The sequence below is a fragment of the Erinaceus europaeus genome, chromosome 7 (assembly GCF_950295315.1).
Source record: "Erinaceus europaeus chromosome 7, mEriEur2.1, whole genome shotgun sequence".
Lineage (NCBI taxonomy): Eukaryota > Metazoa > Chordata > Mammalia > Eulipotyphla > Erinaceidae > Erinaceus > Erinaceus europaeus.
Window position 1 is genome coordinate 40,139,972 of NC_080168.1, and position 18,497 is coordinate 40,158,468.

General features: G+C 40.0%; 1 protein-coding gene across 1 annotated transcript in view; it reads right to left on the reverse strand.

Annotated features, from left to right (window-relative positions):
- The window catches only part of LOC132539336 (N-acetylglucosamine-1-phosphotransferase subunits alpha/beta-like), a 47,190-nt gene that overhangs the window by 17,419 nt on the left and 11,274 nt on the right, over window positions 1-18,497 (reverse strand). The gene's annotated exons all lie outside the window — the stretch shown is intronic.

The following is an 18,497-nucleotide window of genomic DNA, read 5'->3' on the forward strand; positions in this document are numbered from 1 at the left end:
ATAGTAAAGCTATCAAGGGAGAGGATGTGATACGGAGTTCTGGTGGTAGGAATTATGTGGAGTCATACCCCTCTTATCCTATGGTTTTGTCAGTGTTTCCTTTTTATAAATAAAAAAAAGAAAAGAAAAAATTAGAAACTAAACAGAAATACCAAGAGTTCTGTCCTTGGTGAGGATCTAGCCCTGTTTAATGCTGCAGCTTTTCCACTTCCTGCTGCCCCCAAGACTAACCCCCACCAATCCTTCCCACCCCCAACCCCACTAGTTTTCTTCTTTCCACATCACCTATGTCTCCCTAACATATCAGATAATTAACTTATTGCCCAAGAGTATAGTTTAGTAATCAAGCACATGCTTTGCATGTATAATCTCTAGTACCCTCCACCTCAAATTAACTTGCTACTCACACAGGTAATTAACTGTATGTGTCCTTCCTCTAAAACATAAGCTGTGGGGGGGTATTGGCACACCTGGTTAAGTGCATGTTATGACCAAACCAATGACCCAGGTTCAAATCCCCATTCCCCACCTGCAGGGGAGATGCTTTACCAGTAGTGAAGCAAGTCTGCATCTTTTCTCCACCTCTCTATCTCCCTTTCCACCCTCAATCTCTCTGCCCTATTTAGTAAAACAATTAGGGGGGAAAAAGAAAGAAAGAAAGAAAAAGAAATTGCAAGAAGGCAGACATTATGAGAATGAGAATTATGAGAAGAATGCCTGACATGGAAGCTCAATGGGTATTTATTGAACAAAGTAACTTCTATTTATTTATTTTAATTTTTATTATTACTTGTTTTTTACCAGAGCACTTCCCTGGCTTGAACCTGGGACTTTGGAACCTTTCTTTTTAACTATTTGCCATAGTATCAGGAGTGCGGGGCACTTTGTGAGGCAGGGAGACTGATAAGAGGCACACCTTTTTGGGGTTCTACTGTCCCTCCTTGCTCAACCTCTCCGTGGAGAGAGAGACTAACAGTATTGACACACCCCTCAGGCTCAAGCCTTTCCAAGCTCAACCATATCCTCACAATTCCCCAACATCTCCTTCTTACTTAATGGCCATATATAACTGGGTCAATGTCTGTAAAAGGCTTCATCTCTGTCAGGGAATAGCAGTGTAGGGGTGAACAGAAACCTGTTGGGAAGAAAGCAGAATGATAGTGTGTAAGTGTCTTCAAAAAGAACTAGCACAAGACAGGGAGGGATAAGTAAGAGTAGCAAGAGACAGAGTGAACCTGATGGGTGGAGGAGTGGGGGCCTGATAAGCTGAGGGGCTAGAGGGGTGATCTGGCATTGCAAAATCCCGAGTCAGCTGGCAGAAAGTTCTATGAACTGCTATAGTCATTCTTCAAGAAGTCCAGCAGTATAAAAGGAGTGTCCAGCAAGTTCTATAGAAGCATCAGTCCAATGTCAACGGCCAGGAATTAAATGCCACATGTCTATCTTGATGGAGGAGGACAGCCACTGGAACTTTTCTTCTCTGTAGAGAGTGACCTGGAACCGCCAAAACATGATGGGCGAAACAGAAGCAGGAAGAGCAGACACTGATGGTTGAGAGAAAGGCAGTAGGAAAGTCTTGTCCTTTGGAGTCTGTGAATCAGGTTCTCCAGATCGTGTCAGGTCACATCATGGGTTTCGGGGGATGGCTGTAATTGTGGGAGATGTCAGAGGTCAGGGGTCCAAGATGGATTTCTGGGGATTCTATATGAGCAGATGCTTCTTTATGAGAAGGCTTGTCATAGCTGTAGTCGATTACTTATGAAAAAACTTTGTAACAAATTAGAAGTTTACTACAATTGATAACTCAATGATTATAATTGGTTTAGGTATCTTTATAATTTCGTGTAAAGGTCATCTTATGTGACCTCATGTAGCAGTCTCTATATAGCAAAATTTTCATACCGAATTTAAGTCACATATATTGATTCTTAACTATTTTTACATTGGGTTTTTAAGCAAACTCAGGTTACTAGAGTTAACACATTTTAGTGACAATTTTTTTTGCAATTTCCATTTATGTAAATGTAAAAGTGATTTATGTAAATAGACCAAAGCTTTGAATGGGATTCAATCTATCCCTATATAGGCATATGGTTAAGCAGAAGCCAGGGGGAGCTGGCATACTATCCAACAGTTGCATTGGTTAGGTTCTGATCGGCGGATGCAATATTATTTGGTATGGATTGGGAGACGCATACGGGAAAGTGGGCCCTATCCAAGGGTTCCAGGATTGGGGGAAATAGGGGCTCTATAGTGGAGATGTGAGGTTCCTTCTGTCTTAGGGTTCAAAAAGACAATCGATAGTTAATATTATCATCACATTATTTGGTAATTGGGTTAACTTTGAAAAGTCCTTTTGTTATGGTTTGCTGTACAGTATCCAGTATCTTGTATATAGCTGTGCTATTGGATGCTTCTAATCTACTTGGTCTAGGCTTTTGAGAGAGCCCGCATATCAAATACACAGCCTATATATTAAAAAGATTCAGTTTGTGTTTTGAAAAACTTTGAGACATACAATTGATTTTCCCCCTCTCATATTAATCAACTACTGATATATCTGTCTACATTTTGCTAGGAGTGTACATAAACACCATTCCCACCACCAAAAGACTGTGACCCATCCCTCCCACCCACTCCCACCCCCCCACTGGCCCAGGAAGCTGCATGTCTACCCCTCACCACAGGGTTTTTACTTTGGTGCCCTACTTACAATTTGATCAGGTCCTGTTTTTAGTTTCCCTTTCAGATCTTCTTACTCAACTTCTATTGATGAGTGGGATAATCCCATACTCATCTTTATCTTCCTGACTTAGTTCACTTAACATAATTCCTTCTAGCTCTGTCCAAGATGGGTCAGAGAAGGTGGGTTCATTGTTCTTGATAGCTGCATAGTATTCCATTGTGTATATATACCACAGCTTTCTCAGCCACTCATCTGTTGTTGGGCACCTGGGTTGCTTCCAGGTTTTAGCTATTATGAATTGTGCTACTATGAACATAGGAGTACACACCTCTTTTTGGTTGGGTGTTATGGAGTCCTTGGGATATAACCCCAGGAGAGGAATTACTGGATCATATGGAAGGTCCATGTCTAGCCTTCTGAGAGTTTTCCAGACTGCTCTCCACAGAGGCTGTACCAATTTACATTCCCACCAGCAATGTAAAAGTGTTCCTCTGTCCCCACATCCTCTCCAGCATTTGTTGCTGCTGTCCTTTTTGATGTATGCCATTCTTACAGGAGTGAGGTGGTATCTTAGTGTTGCCTTAATTTGCATTTCTCTGACAATCAGTGACCTAGCCTGCTCTATTTTATTATTAATATTATATAAAGGCATATATCTTCCCTCCCCCACCCCCCATAGGTTGATCAGAATTAACTCTTAGGGTATCTTTCATTGTTAGGGTAGTGGGCATCTTATCTATTGTGAGAGGAACTTGTCTCATTACTCCTACTTCCTCTACAGACTCTCCCCTTCTTCATCCTCCTAGATAATTAAAAAAATAAAATAAAATAAAAAATAAAGTAATCAATTAAAAAAAACTTTCCTTTCACTGCTCTTTAATTTCAGCTCTTTTTGTTATCTTTTCTCTTTTCTCTCTCTTGTTTCTCTTTTTTTTTTATCTTGTCATACACTTCTTTCTTCCTTCTTCTTTGCCTTTCTGAATTTGTGAATTATTTGGGGGAAGAAATCTGACTCAGAATGGACTCTACATGCGTGTATCTCTGCTCTACTTCCCTTTCTCCTCTTGTTACCTCTAGAATATACAGTGGATAGTAGATTTTCATAACTGTCTATTCTTGCTATCCCTTCTTTCTTTCCTCTTTCTTCTTCACTTTGACTTTGTTGCTATTTTTTCACGGACTGGAGACATTGTCTGCCTAACTGGTAGTGATTAAAATGCTTCAATACTTGCTTCCGTTGCTATTGCAATTCCTGAGGTTGGTGAGTGCATTTGTCATAAAGGTATTTAGTACAGTGTTGCTTGTACTCAAGACACAGCAACTGAGGAACAACAGAGCATAAAAATAAGAAACACATAAATCAAAAAATGGGTAGATCAAAAACAAATAAAACTGCTACTCCAATGAATGAAGACAGGAGCCCAGAAGAAACTACAAATCAGCCAGAAGTAACCATAGATAAGAAAAGTATGCAAGCAATAATAAACTTATTAATCACAGAAATGAAAACAACATTGGAGTAAAGGAATGGCAGTATTAGGGAAACAACAGTTGAGACCCCCAAGGAAAACACTGATTATCTTGAGGCAATTAGAGAACTGAAAACTGAAATAGCTGTAATGAAGAAAGAAGCTGAGGCAAGGGAAAGCAGACTAACAGAAGCAGAAAAATGAATTAGTCAGTCAGAGGATGAGTTAGAGAAAACTAAGAAAGGGGTGAAAGAGCTCAAAAAGAGATTGAGAGACACTGAAAACAACAACAGAGACATATGGGATGATCTCAAAAGAAGTAACATTCGTATAATTGGCCTGCCAGAGGAAGAAAGAGGAAGGGGAAGCAAACATTCTAGAGGAAATAATAGAAGAAAACTTCCCAGACCTGAATAACAGAAAGGACATCAAGATTCAAGAGGTCCAGAGAGTTCCAAACAGAATCAACCCAGACCTGAAGACACCAAGACACAGCATAGTCACAATGAGAAGGAGTAAGGATAAAGAAAGGATCCTAAAGGCTGCAAGAGAGAAACAAAAAGTCAAATACAGGGGAAAACCCATAAGATTATCTGCAGACTTCTCCACTCAAACTCTAAAAGCCAGAAGAGAATGGCAAGATATCTATAGAGCCTTGAATGAAAAAAGGGTTTCAACCAAGGATAATATATCCTGCTAGACTTTCATTCAGACTAGATGGAGGGATCAAAACCTTCTTAGACAAACAACAGTTAAAGGAGGCAACCATCACCAAACTGGCTGTGAAAGAGGTTCTAAAAGACCTCTTATAAACAAGAACATCACTATAATACTTGCAATATATCAGAGCAAACAAAATTTTTTTTTTGAACAATGGCACTACAATACATTAAATCCACAATATCAATAAATGTCAATGGCTTAAACTCGCCCATCAAAAGGCACAGAGTGGGGGGATGGATCAGAAAACATAACCCAACCATATGCTGCTTGCAAGAATCCCATCTGTCACAACAAGATATACACAGACTTAAAATGAAAGGATGGAAGACTATCATACAGGCTAACAGACCACAAAAAAGGGCAGGAACAGCCATTTTCATCTGAGACACAATAGATTTTAAGTTAAATAAAGTAATAAAAGATAGGCAAGGACATTACATAATTATTAAAGGATCAATAAACCAAGAAGACTTAACAATTATTAACATCTATGCACCCAATGAGGGACAATCTAAATATGTCAAGCACTTACTGAAAGAATTTCAAAAATACATCAATAGTAATACAATAATAGTGGGAGACTTCAATACCCCACTCTCACACTTAGACAGATCAACAAAGCAGAGAATCAACAAAGATACAAGAGAATTGAATGTAGAGATTGACAGACTAGACCTCTTGGACATTTTCAGACTCCTTCACCCCCCAAAACTGGAATACACCTTCTTTTCAAATCCACATAACACATACTCAAGGACAGACCACATGTTAGGCTACAATGACAGCATCAATAAATTTAAGAGCATCGAAATCATCCCAAGTATTTTCACAGAACACAATGGAGTAAAACTAACATTTAACAACAAACAGAAAATTATTAAAAGACACGGAATTTGGAAACTAAACAACATACTCCTTAAGAACCACTGGGTCAGAGAGTCACTCAAGCAGGAAATTCAAATGTTCCTGGAAACAAATGTAAATGAAGACACAACCTATCAAAATATTTGGGACACAGCGAAAGCAGTACTGAGAGGGAAACTTATAGCCATACAATCACATATTAAACAACAAGATAAAGCTCAAATGAACGACTTTACTGCACACCTCAAGGACTTAGAGGAAGAGGAACAAAGGAACCCTAAAGCAACCAGAAGGACAGAAATCACTAAAGTTAGAGCAGAAATAAGCAACATCGAAAATAAAAGAACCATACAAAAGGTCAATGAAGCCAAATGTTGGTTCTTTGAAAGATTAAACAAAATTGACAAACCCCTAGCCAGACTCACCAAACAAAAAAAGAGAGAAGACTCAATTAATAGAATTGTAAACGATGGAGGAGATATCACAACTGACACCACAGAATTCCAGAGAATCATGTGAAACTTCTATGAAGAACTATACGCCACCAAGCTAGAGAATCTGGAAGAAATGGAACAATTCCTAGAAACATATGCCCTTCTAAAACTGAACCAAGAAGAACTACAAAATCTAAATGCACCAATCGCAGACAAAGAAATTGAAACTGTTATTAAGAATCTCCCCAACAACAAAAGTCCTGGACCAGATGGCTTCACAAATGAATTCTACAAAACTTTCAGGAAACACTTAGTACCCATACTTCTTAAGCTTTTCCATAAGATTGAAGAAACAGGAATACTCCCTTCCACCTTCTATGAAGCCAACATCACCCTGATACCAAAAGCTGATAGGGACACAACAAAAAAGGAAAACTACAGACCAATATCTCTGATGAACATAAATGCCAAAATATTAAACAAGATCTTGGCCAACTGGATACAGCAGCATATCAAAAAGATTGTTCATCATGACCAAGTGGGATTCATCCCAGGAATGCAAGGCTTGTTCAACAACCGTAAGTCAATCAATGTCATTCACCACATCAATAAAAGCAAAGCCTTTGGATTCGGGCTGTAGCGCAGTGGGTTAAGCGCAGGTGGTGCAAAGCACAAGGACCGGCAGAAGGGTCCCTGGTTTGAGCCCTGGCTCCCCACCTGCAGGGGAGTCACTTCACAAGAGGTGAAGCAGGTCTGCAGGTGTCTATCTTTCTCTCCCTCTCTTCTCTCCATTTCTTTCTGTCCTATCCAACAATGACAACAATAAAACAACAAGGGCAACAAAAGGGAATAAATAAATAAAATAAATATAAAAAAATAAAAAATAATAAAAGCAAAGCCAAAAACCACATGATTATCTCAATAGATGCATAGAAAGCCTTTGACAAAATCCAACACCCATTCATGCTCAAAACTCTACTAAAAATGGGAATAGATGGGAAATTCCTCAAGATAGTGGAGTCTATGTATAGCAAACCTACAGCCAACATCATACTCAATGGACAGAAGCTGAAAGCATTCCCCCTCAGATCAGGGACTAGATAGGGCTGTCCACTGTCACCATTACTCTTCAACATAGTATTGGAAGTTCTTGCCATAGCAATCAGGCAAGAGAAAGAAATCAAAGGAATAAAGATTGGAAGGGAAGAAGTCAAGCTCTCACTATTTGCAGATGATATGATAGTATACATAGAAAAACCTAAAGAATCCAGCAGAAAACTACTGGAAGTTATTAGGCAATATAGCAAGGTATCAGGCTACAAAATCAATGTACAAAAATCAGTGGCATTTCTTTATGCAAACACTAAATCTGAAGAAGACATCCAGAAATCACTCCCATTTACTTTTTCAGCAAAATCAATCAAATACCTAGGAATAAAGTTGACCAAAGAAGTGAAACACTTGTATAACTGAAAACTATGAGTTGGTACTCAAGGAAATAGAAACTGATACCAAGAAATGGAAAGATATCCCATGCTCATGGATTGGAAGAATAAATATCATCAAAATGAATATTCTCCCCAGAGCCATATACAAATTTAATGCAATACCCATCAAAGTTCCACCAAGCTTCTTTAAGAGAATAGAACAAACACTACAATCATTTATCTGGAACCTGAAAACACCTAGAATTGCCAAAACCATCTTGAGGAAAAGAAACAGAAATGGAGGCATCACACTCCCAGACCTTAAACTATATTATAAAGCCATCATCATCAAAACAGCATGGTACTGGAACAAAAATAGGCACACAGACCAGTGGAACAGAATTGAAAGCCCAGAAACAAATCCCCACACCTATGGGCATTTAATCTTTGATAAGGGGGCCCAAAGAATTAAATGGAAGAAGGAGGCTCTCTTTAATAAATGGTGCTGGGAAAACTGGATTGTAACATGCAGAAGAATGAAATTGAACCACTTTATCTCACCAGAAACAAATATCAACTCCAGATGGATCAAAGACCTGGATGTCAGACCAGAAACAATCAAATACTTAGAGGAAAACATTGGTAAAACAGTTTCCCACCTACACCTCAAGGACATCTTTGATGAATCAAACCCAATGGCAGGCAAGGAAGACTAAAGCAGAAACAAACCAATGGGACTACATCAAATTGAAAAGCTTCTGCACATCCAAAGAAACTATTAAACAAACAAAGAGACTTCTCACAGAATGGGAGAAGATCTTCACATGCCATGCGTCAGACAAAAAACTAATCACCAAAATATATAAAGAGCTCAGCAAACTTAGCCCCTAAAAAGCAAATGACCCCATCCAAAAATGGGCAGAGGATATGAACAAAACATTCACCTCAGAGAAGATCCAAAAGGCTAACAAACATATGAAAAACTGCTCTAGGTCACTGATTGTCAGAGAAATGCAAATTAAGACAACACTAAGATACCACCTCACTCCTGTAAGAATGGCATACATCAAAAAGGACAGCAGCAACAAATGCTGGAGAGGTTGTGGGGACAGAGGAACCCTTTTGCATTGCTGGTGGGAATATAAATTGGTACAGCCTCTGTGGAGAGCAGTCTGGAAAACTCTTAGAAAGCTAGACATGGACCTTCCATATGACCCAATAATTCCTCTCCTGGGATTATATCCCAAGGACTCCATAACACCCAACCAAAAAGAGGTGTGTACTCCTATGTTCATAGTAGCACAATTCATAATAGCTAAAACCTGGAAGCAACCCAGGTGCCCAACAACAGATGAGTGGCTGAGAAAGCTGTGGTATATATACACAATGGAATACTATGCAGCTATCAAGTACAATGAATCCACCTTCTCTGACCCAACTTGGATAGAGCTAGAAGGAATTATGTTAAGTATGCTAAGTCAGGAAGATAAAGATGAGTATGGGATGATCCCACTCATCAACAGAAGTTGAGGAAGAAGATCTGAAACCCTTTGGTGATGGGTAGACATGCAGCTTCCTAGGCCAGTGGGGGGTGGGAGTGGGTGGGTGGGATGGGTCACAGTCTTTTGGTGGTGGGAATGGTGTTTATGTACACTCCTAATATAAAGTAGTCATATAAATCACTAGTTAATTAATATGAGACGGGGAAATTTTTTTTTTTTTACTTAAGAAAGGATAAATTAACAAAACCATAGGGTAGGAGGGGTACAACTCTACACAATTCCCACCACCCAATCTCCATATCCCACCCCCTCCCCTGGTAGCTTTCCCATTCTCTATCCCTTGGGAGCATGGACCCAGGGTCATTGTGGGTTGCAGAAGGTGGAAGGTCTGGTTTCTGTAATTGCTTCCCCGCTGAACATGGGCATTGACTAGTCAGTCCATACTCCCAGTCTGCCTCTCTCTTTCCCTATTAGGGTGGGTCTCTGGGGAAGTGGAGCTCCAGGAGACATTGGTGGGGTCTTCAGTCCAGGGAAGCCTGGCTGGCATCCTGATGACATCTGGAACCTGGTGACTGAAAAGAGAGTTAATATACAAAGCCAAACAAACTGTTGTGCAATCATGGACCCAAAGGTTGGAATAGTGGAGAGGAAGTGTTAGGGGTTACTCACTGCAAACTCTAGTGTACTTCTACTTTCAGGTATATATTTTGCAGTAGTTTATGGATACGTGTGAACGTACGCTCTCTCTCACAGAAACTGGTGTATATCTAGGTTTTGGGACTTTGCCACCTGAGATGAAATTAGAGTATACTATGAAAGGAAAGGTCTCACCCAAGTAATGAAGCTGAAGGGTTGTCTCTGGACACAGTCTGAGGTGAAGCATGTTGAGGTGGCAATCATTGTGTTGATTAGGTTGCGATCGGCAGATGCAATATTATTTGATATGTATTGGGAGAGGCATACGGGAAAGTGGGCCCTATCCAAGGGTTCCAGGACTGGGGGAAGTAGAGGCTCTATTTTGGAGATGTGAGGTTCCTGCTGTCTTAGGGTTCAAAAAGACAATTGATAGTTAATGTTATCATCACATTATTTGGTAATTGGGTTAAATTTGAAAAGTCCTTTTGTTAGGGTTTGCTGTACAGTACCCAGTATCTTGTATATAGCTGTGCTAGAGAGTGGGAAAATTAATTGTATGTCTCGAAATTTTTAAAACACAGACTGAGTCTTTTTAATATATAGGCTGTGTATTTGATATGCGGACTCTCTCAAAAGCCTAGACCAAGTAGATCAGCACAGCTATATACAAGATACTGGGTACTGTACAGCAAACCCTAACAAAAGGACTTTTCAAAGTTAACCCAATTACCAATTAATGTGATGATAACATTAACTATCCATTGTCTTTTTGAACTCTAAGACAGCAGGAACCTCACATCTCCACTATAGAGTCTCTACTTCCCCCAGTCCTGGAACCTTGGATAGGGCCCACTTTCCCGTGTGCCTCTCCCAATCCATATCAAATAATATTGCATCTGCCGATCACAACCTAATCAACACAATGATTGCCACCTCAACATGCTTCACCTCAGACTGTGTCCAGAGACAACCCTTCAGCTTCATTACTCGGGTGAGACCTTTCCTTTCATAGTATACTCTAATTTCATCTCAGGTGGCAAAGTCCCAAAACCTAGATATACACCAGTTTTTGTGAGAGAGAGCGTACGTTCACACGTATCCATAAACTACTGCAAAATATATACCTGAAAGCAGAAGTACACTAGAGTTTGCAGTGAGTAACCCCTAACACTTCCTCTCCACTATTCCAACCTTTGGGTCCATGATTGCTCAACAGTTTATTTGGCTTTGTATGTTAACTCTCTTTTCAGTCACCAGGTTCCAGATGTCATCAGGATGCCGGCCAGGCTTTCCTGAACTGAAGACCCCACCAATGTCTCCTGGAGCTCCGCTTCCCCAGAGACCCACGCTAATAGGTAAAAGAGAGAGGCAGACTGGGGGTATGGACCGACTAGTCAATGCCCATGTTCAGCGGAGAAGCAATTACAGAAACCAGACCTTCCACCTTCTGCAACCCACAATGATCCTGGGTCCATGCTCCCAGAGGGATAGAGAATGGGAAAGCTATCAGGCGAGGGGATGGGATATGGAGATTGGGTGGTGGGAATTGTGCGGAATTATACCCCTCCTGCCCTATGGTTTTGTTAATTTATCATTTCTTAAATAAAAAATAAATTTAGAAAAACTTTTATTGACACTGGTACATGTGTCTTTGGCATTCCTGTCACTATGGTCCTTTCCTGAGTCATTAACCCAATTCCCCACCCCTCTCTGAATTGTATGCAATACAACACTCTTTGAAGCAGTTCTGATTTAGTTACAATAATTTTATACCATGGCTTAATATTCATTAGAAAATATTAAAATGTTTTAAGCCCTGGAGATTTAATTCCTTTTTTTTTTGAGATTTTTTTTCTTGATCTCTTCTAACCATGTTTTTTTTTAAAGTAAACATTAAAAACTTTGTTTAAAAAGCACTCATCACTCATAGTTATAAAGTCACAGCCTGAGAAACAATGACTAAGTTTGTGTTCAATTTCTTTACCTCCTCTTATCCCTAATTGGAAAGTCTTTCAGACAAACATTGAGGAGTTATCAGGTATACTGCAAATTGGGTTTTGTTGTATAAAACAAAGTAGTGAGAAGATACCATAATATAAGGCTTTATAAGGATTAAAGAATAAGGTGATCAAACATAAAAGTAAATTTTAAGTGGATCAAGGGCTTGGATGTTAGACCAGAAACTGTCAGATACTTAGAGGAAAATATTTGCAGAACTCTTTTCCATGTAAATTTTAAAGATATCTTCAGTGAGATGAATCCAATTACAAAGAAGACTAAAACAAAAATAAACCAATGGGACTACATCAAATTAAAAAGCTTCTGCACATTCCATGTTCATGGGCTGGAAGAATTAACATCATCAAAATGAATATATTACCCAGAGCCATCTACAAATTTAATGCTATCCCCATCAAGATCCCAAGCACATTTTTTAGGAGAATAGAACAAATGCTACAAATGTTTATCTGGAACCAGAAAAGACCTAGAATTGCCAAAACAATCTTGAGAAAAAAGAACAGAACCAGAGGCATCACACTCCCAGAACTCAAACTTTATTATAGGGCCATTGTCATCAAAACTGCTTGGTACTGGAACATGAACAGACACACTGACCAGTGGAATAGAATTGAGAGCCCAGAAATGAGGCCCCACACATATGGACATCTAATCTTTGACAAAGGGGCGACTATTACATGGGGAAAGCAGAGTCTCTTCAACAAATGGTGTTGGAAACAATGGGTTGAAACATGCAGAAGAATGAAACTGAATCACTGTATTTCACCAAATACAAAAGTAAATTCCAAATGGATCAAGGACTTGGATGTTAGACCAGAAACTATCAGATACTTAGAGGAAAATATTGGCAGAACTGTTTTCCGCATAAATTTTAAAGTCAATGAAATGAATCCAATTACAAGGAAGACTAAGGCAAGTATAAACCTATGGGACTACATCAAATTAAAAAGCTTCTTCATAGCAAAAGAAACCACTACCCAAACCAAGAGACCCCTCACAGAATGGGAGAAGATCTTTACATGCCATACATCAGACAAGAGTTTAATAACCAACATATATAAAGAGCTTGCCAAAATCAACCACAAGAGAACAAATGACCCCATCCAAAAATGGGGAGAGGACATGGACAGAATATTCACCACAGAAGAGATCCAAAAGGCCGAGAAACATATGAAAAAATGTTCCAAGTCTTTATTGTCAGAGAAATGCTAATAAAGACAACAGTGAGATACCACTTCACTCCTGTGAGAATGTCATACATCAGAAAAGGTAACAGCAGCAACAAATGCTGAAGAGGTCGTGAGGTCAAAGTAAACCTCCTGCACTACTGGTCAACCTCTGTGGAGAGCAGTCTGGAGAAGTCTCATAAGACTAGATGTGAACCCACCCTATGACCCTGCAATTTCTCTCTTAGGGATATACCCTAAGGAATCAAACATACTCATCCAAAAAAGATTTGTGTATACCCATGTTCATAGAAGCACAATTTGTAATAGCCAAAACCTGGAAGCAACCCAGGTGTCCAAAAACAGATGAGTGGCTGAGTAATCTGTGGTGTATATATGCACAATGGAATACTACACAGCTATTGAAAATGATGATTTCACTGTTTTCATCCCATCTTGGATGCAGTTTTAAGATATCATGTTAAGTGGGGTAAGTTAGAAACAGAAGGATGAATATGGGATCATCTCACTCTCAGGCAGAAGTTGAAAAACAAGAGCAGAAGAGAAAACACAAAGCAGAACTTGGACTGGAGTTGGTGTATTGCACCAAAGTAAAGGAGTTTGGGGGTGGGGTGGGGGGAGGAGAGTTCAGGTCCTGGAACAGGATGGCAGAGGACCTAGTGGGGATTGTATTGCTGTGTGGAAAACTGAGAAATGTTATGCATGTACAAACTACTGTATTTACTGTTGTCTGTAAAAATTAATCCCCAAATAAATAAATAAGGATAGAAATTTCTGAGGAAAAATGTTCTGGGGTGGTTGCTTTGGTGATCCTTAAATATCTATTAGTTGAACCCTTTTTCTTTTCTATGCATTAATCCTTCTTTTTCTAGGGACTTGTTGAGGTACTCATTTACAAAGGACTGAATGTTTGTGTACCTTTCAAATTAACATGTTGGAAACCTAACCCCTGATGTGATGGTGTTTGGAAGTGGGGTCTATGAAATGTAATTAGGTCATAAGAGTGGAACCTTCATGAAAGGGTTTAGTGCCCTTACATGAAGGATTCCAGAACAAGGACCCTCCTTGTTCTCTTTCCACCATATTGAGACACAGGAAGAACTCTGTAACATGGAAGAGTGTTCTCATTAAAACTTGACCACACTGACACCCTGATCTCAGGCTTCCAGAACTATGAGAAACAAATTTAATTATTTATTTTATGTTTACTTACTATTGAATAGAGGCAGAGAGAAATTGAGGGGAGAAGGGAGATAGATACCTGCAGCCCTGCTTCACCACTTGTGAAGATTTTCCCCTACAGGTGGGGACCAGGGGAACCTGGGTCTTTGCACACTGTAGTGTATGTGCTTAACCAGATGTACCATAGATTGAACCCAGATCCTCAAACATGCAAGGCCTGTTGCTGAGCCACCTCCCCAGTGGCCCTACAGGATCATTTAATAGTTAGGCAGTGATTTTTATTTAGACATGACATGATGTATTTGACTCTCCAGTTTCGACCTTTTACAAATTTCAAACTGAAGTTTACCTCTTTACTCAGGACTAACCTCTTTTAGGTTTAAACCACAGGATTCAGAAGTAAAAATAGAAACTGAGGAAACTGACACCCAAGCCATAACTCCTGTCAGGTTACATCTTGTGCAGGGTGCCATCGGCTTTCCACTATGCAACATGACTTGACCAGGTTCTCAAAATAGCACTCCCTCCTTTCAGTGTGCCAGCATCTCGCTTGTGCTATCAAGCCTTCCTCAGTAGCCGGAAAGAATTTTCATGGGCCTTGGAGTCCCTCTGTCCCTGTGCCAGAGCAAACTTAGCAATCAGGGCACAATGTCAGGAGCTACAGGCAGTTGGGCCTTTGGAACCAAGTGGGAATGCAGACGCTCTGAGACGCCAGCTCCCTGTCTCCACCATGGTAAGGGATCTGCGTGTCATGCAAAAGCACAGTCTGAATTGGAGACAAAAGGTCAGGAGTACAGCCTCCTTCCTTAGTTTGCTCTAACCCAGCCTAACCCAGCCCTCCAATTTTGTATTTGCTGTTACCTATAAATCACAGAGCCACTTTAGAAAAATCACAGGTTCTTTCAACCCCTTATCTTACCTAGCCCTAGTCTAATTTAGGAAAACAGCACAGGCTTCAGAAATAGTCTCAGCCCCATCATGCTGTTTACTCAACTCTATGTTGGACTAAATTTAAAAACTGATAGGATGCAACTTATTTCAGAGAATGGACAGTTGGTCTCCTCTAAGAGACAAGCAGTGAGAGAAACATCCCAACAGCAGAAAATCAAAATTTCATTTCTGTTTAGGGACACAATGAATTGCTTCTTCAGTGGCCATGAAATGAGAGCAGATGGTGAAGAGGATGGGCATTAGATCTAGTAGTGTGGCTACTTTCCCTGCCTTATCATTTATTAGCTGTGTGACCATGAGTTAGAGAATGGCCAAGTCACTCAATTGAGAAGGGGACCTCTGAATATTCTGGAGACTTCTTTATTTTAAGATGTTTTTAGTTGTGTCATAGTAGTCCAGAAGATGACTCAGTGGAGAAAGCATTGGTCTCTCAAATATGAGGCCCCAAGTTTGAATCCAAGCAACTTGTGTGATGCTGGTTTGTTCTCTCTTCTCACACTCTGTTAAATTAATTAATAAAAATATACATCAATAGCCTAGCCCTAGTTCAGTGGTGGCTATGTCAGAGGTGGGAGTATAATGTACTTCTCAAGATTAGAGTCAACTGGAAGACTAGTTAAAATGTGGGGGGCCTGGGCCCCTCCATGACTTTCTAATTCTGTAGGTCTGGGGAGGCCTGAAATTTTCATTTCAAGCAAATTTCCAGGTGATTATTACTACACTGGCTGGAGAACAGGCTTAGAGAGTGACCAACAGACAACAGTCAAGTATAACTGCCTTGGTACCAGACAGGCTGAGTTCAAGCCCTAATGACACCTCCTCTTCTCTAGATGCATGATCTCCAGCAAGTTGCTCAATACCTCTGGGCTCAATTCAATCATCTGGAATTGGAGAGAGTGCGTCCTCCTCTTGAAATCATTACATGGTTTAAGTGGGGCTTCACACACAGTCACTGTTTAATATGTATTAGTTAATGAAATCTGAATGAGAGGCTGGGTGGTGGAGTCATAACTGTAGAGCACACTTTATGATGCATGAGGTCTCCAGTTCAAGTCCCTGGTCTCCACTTGCTGGGGGGAGCTTTATGAACAGTAGAGCAGTGCAGCAGGTGTCTCTCCATCTCTGTCTCTCCCCTCCCCCCTTATCCCTATGTTTCATCCTCTATCAAAAAAATAGAGAAGGAAAGAAATGAAGGAAGAAGGAAAGAAGAAGAAAAAAAGATGATTTCCAGGAGCAGTGGAATCCTTATAGAAACACTGAGCCCCTTTTCAATCACCAGGTTCCAGATGCCACCAGGATGCTGGCCAGGCTTCCCTGGATTGAAGACCCCACCAATGTGTCCTGGAGCTCATCTTCCCCAGAGACCCACCCTACTAGGGAAAGAGAGAGGCAGACTGGGAGTATGGACCGACCAGTCAACGCCCATGTTCAGCGGGGAAGCAATTACAGAAGCCAGACCTTCCACCTTCTGCAACCCTCAACGACCCTGGGTCCATGCTCCCAGAGGGCTAGAGAATGGGAAAGCTATCATGGGAGGGGGTGGGTTATGGAGATTGGGTGGTGGGAATTGTGTGGAGTTGTACCCCTCCTACCTTATGTTTTTGTTCATTAATCCTTTCTTAAATAAAAAATTTAAAAAAAAAGAAACACTGAGCCCCAATAATAACTTTGGTGGGAAAAAGTTGAAACTGACCTATAAAAATATTATCCACTGGAATGTTCTGGGGTTATGGGAAGGCCTGATTTTGTGTTGATCAAGTTGCATGTGACTCAATTAATGAGAAAATGTTTAGTGTCAGTTAATTTAATTTATTCTTTGGCATTGTCAGGGTGTTGTGCATGCACTATCTCATTGCTCCAGGTGGGTTTCTTCAGACAGAGAGATCAACAGACAGAGAGGGAGAGACACCACAGTACTAAAAATTCAACCAATGTCATAGTAATTCTAGTTGGTGTCAGGGCTTGAATTTGGGTTGCAGGCAAGGCAAGGCATTCATGAGATGCATTATCTTCTGTCCCTCATTCTATTCTATTCTATTCTACTCTATTCTGTTCTATTCTATTCTATTCTATTCTATTCTATTCTATTCTATTCTATTCTATTCTATTCTATTCTATCCTATCCTATCCTATCCTATCCTATCCTATCCTATCCATCCTATCCTATCCTATCCTATCCTATCCTATCCTATCCTATCCTATCCTATCCTATCCTATCCTATCCTATCCTATCCTAATCTTTTTACATAGGTACAGAAGGGTGGAGAGAGAGAGTGGAGAATGTCACTGAGGGGTCAGGTAGTAGTGTAGCGGGTTAAGCGCACATAGTGCCAAGTGCAAGGACCCACGTAAGGATCCCAGTTAGAGCCCCTGGCTCCCCACCTGCAGGGGGGTCACTTCACAAGCGGTGAAGCAGGTCTGCAGGTGTCTGTTTTTCTCTCCCGCCTCTGTCTCCTCTCCTCTCTCGATTTTTCTCTGTCCTAACCAACAACAACATCAATGGCAACAACAACAACAATAACCCTGGAGGCAAAAAAAAAAAAAAAGAAAGAAAAGAAAAAAAAAGAATGTCACTGTACTGAAGCTTCCTTCAACATGGTGGGGGGGGGGCAAGCTTAAACCTGGTGACATACTTAGTAAAGCAATACACTACCCAATGAACTATTTCACCAGTCCTCCTCAGTTAATTTTAACTAATTTAGATTTGAATAGCTGGTCACATTTGAGCAGAAAAGCACAAAAATCTTATATATATATATATATATATATCTGAATAGAGGCTCATAGAAGCTTACTTTTGAGTAAGCTGATAACATAGTGGTATAAATATCTTGGTATATGATGGTCTGACACTTTCAAACAGCAAGCAGTTCAACTTAGAAACACAACTTCATCTGTAAAATGGGAATCATAATATCTGCCTTGATTTCTTCAGAAAAAGATTACAAAAAATCTCCAGCATAAACTGTTTTTATGTAACAGTTAATATAAAATCATTAACTTAATACAATTGCAAGGATCTCATAATTCCTTTCAGATTTTCTTCCCTGTGACGTAGCTTAAGGACAACATCTTGATCATCCTCAGCCTTTTGTGTTCACAGTGGTACAAAATTCAGTCTTAATGCAGAATATCTTCTAATTTAGTCCACGTAAACTAGTACTCTAGGATGTGTAGTAAAAACAAGAAAAAGGAAAAATGGTCTGTTGGTATAAACATGCCTCAGTTATTTTCCAAAAATAAATGAGTATTTATTTTGTTCCAATTCTAAGTAATTCACAGTGATTTGAAAAATTGAAAACTATAGAATGTTACATAGAAAAATTACAATTTGGGGGCCAGATGGTAGCATATCTGGTTGAGCATACGTATTATAGTATGCAAGGACCTGGGTTCTACCCTCTGGTCCCCACCTGT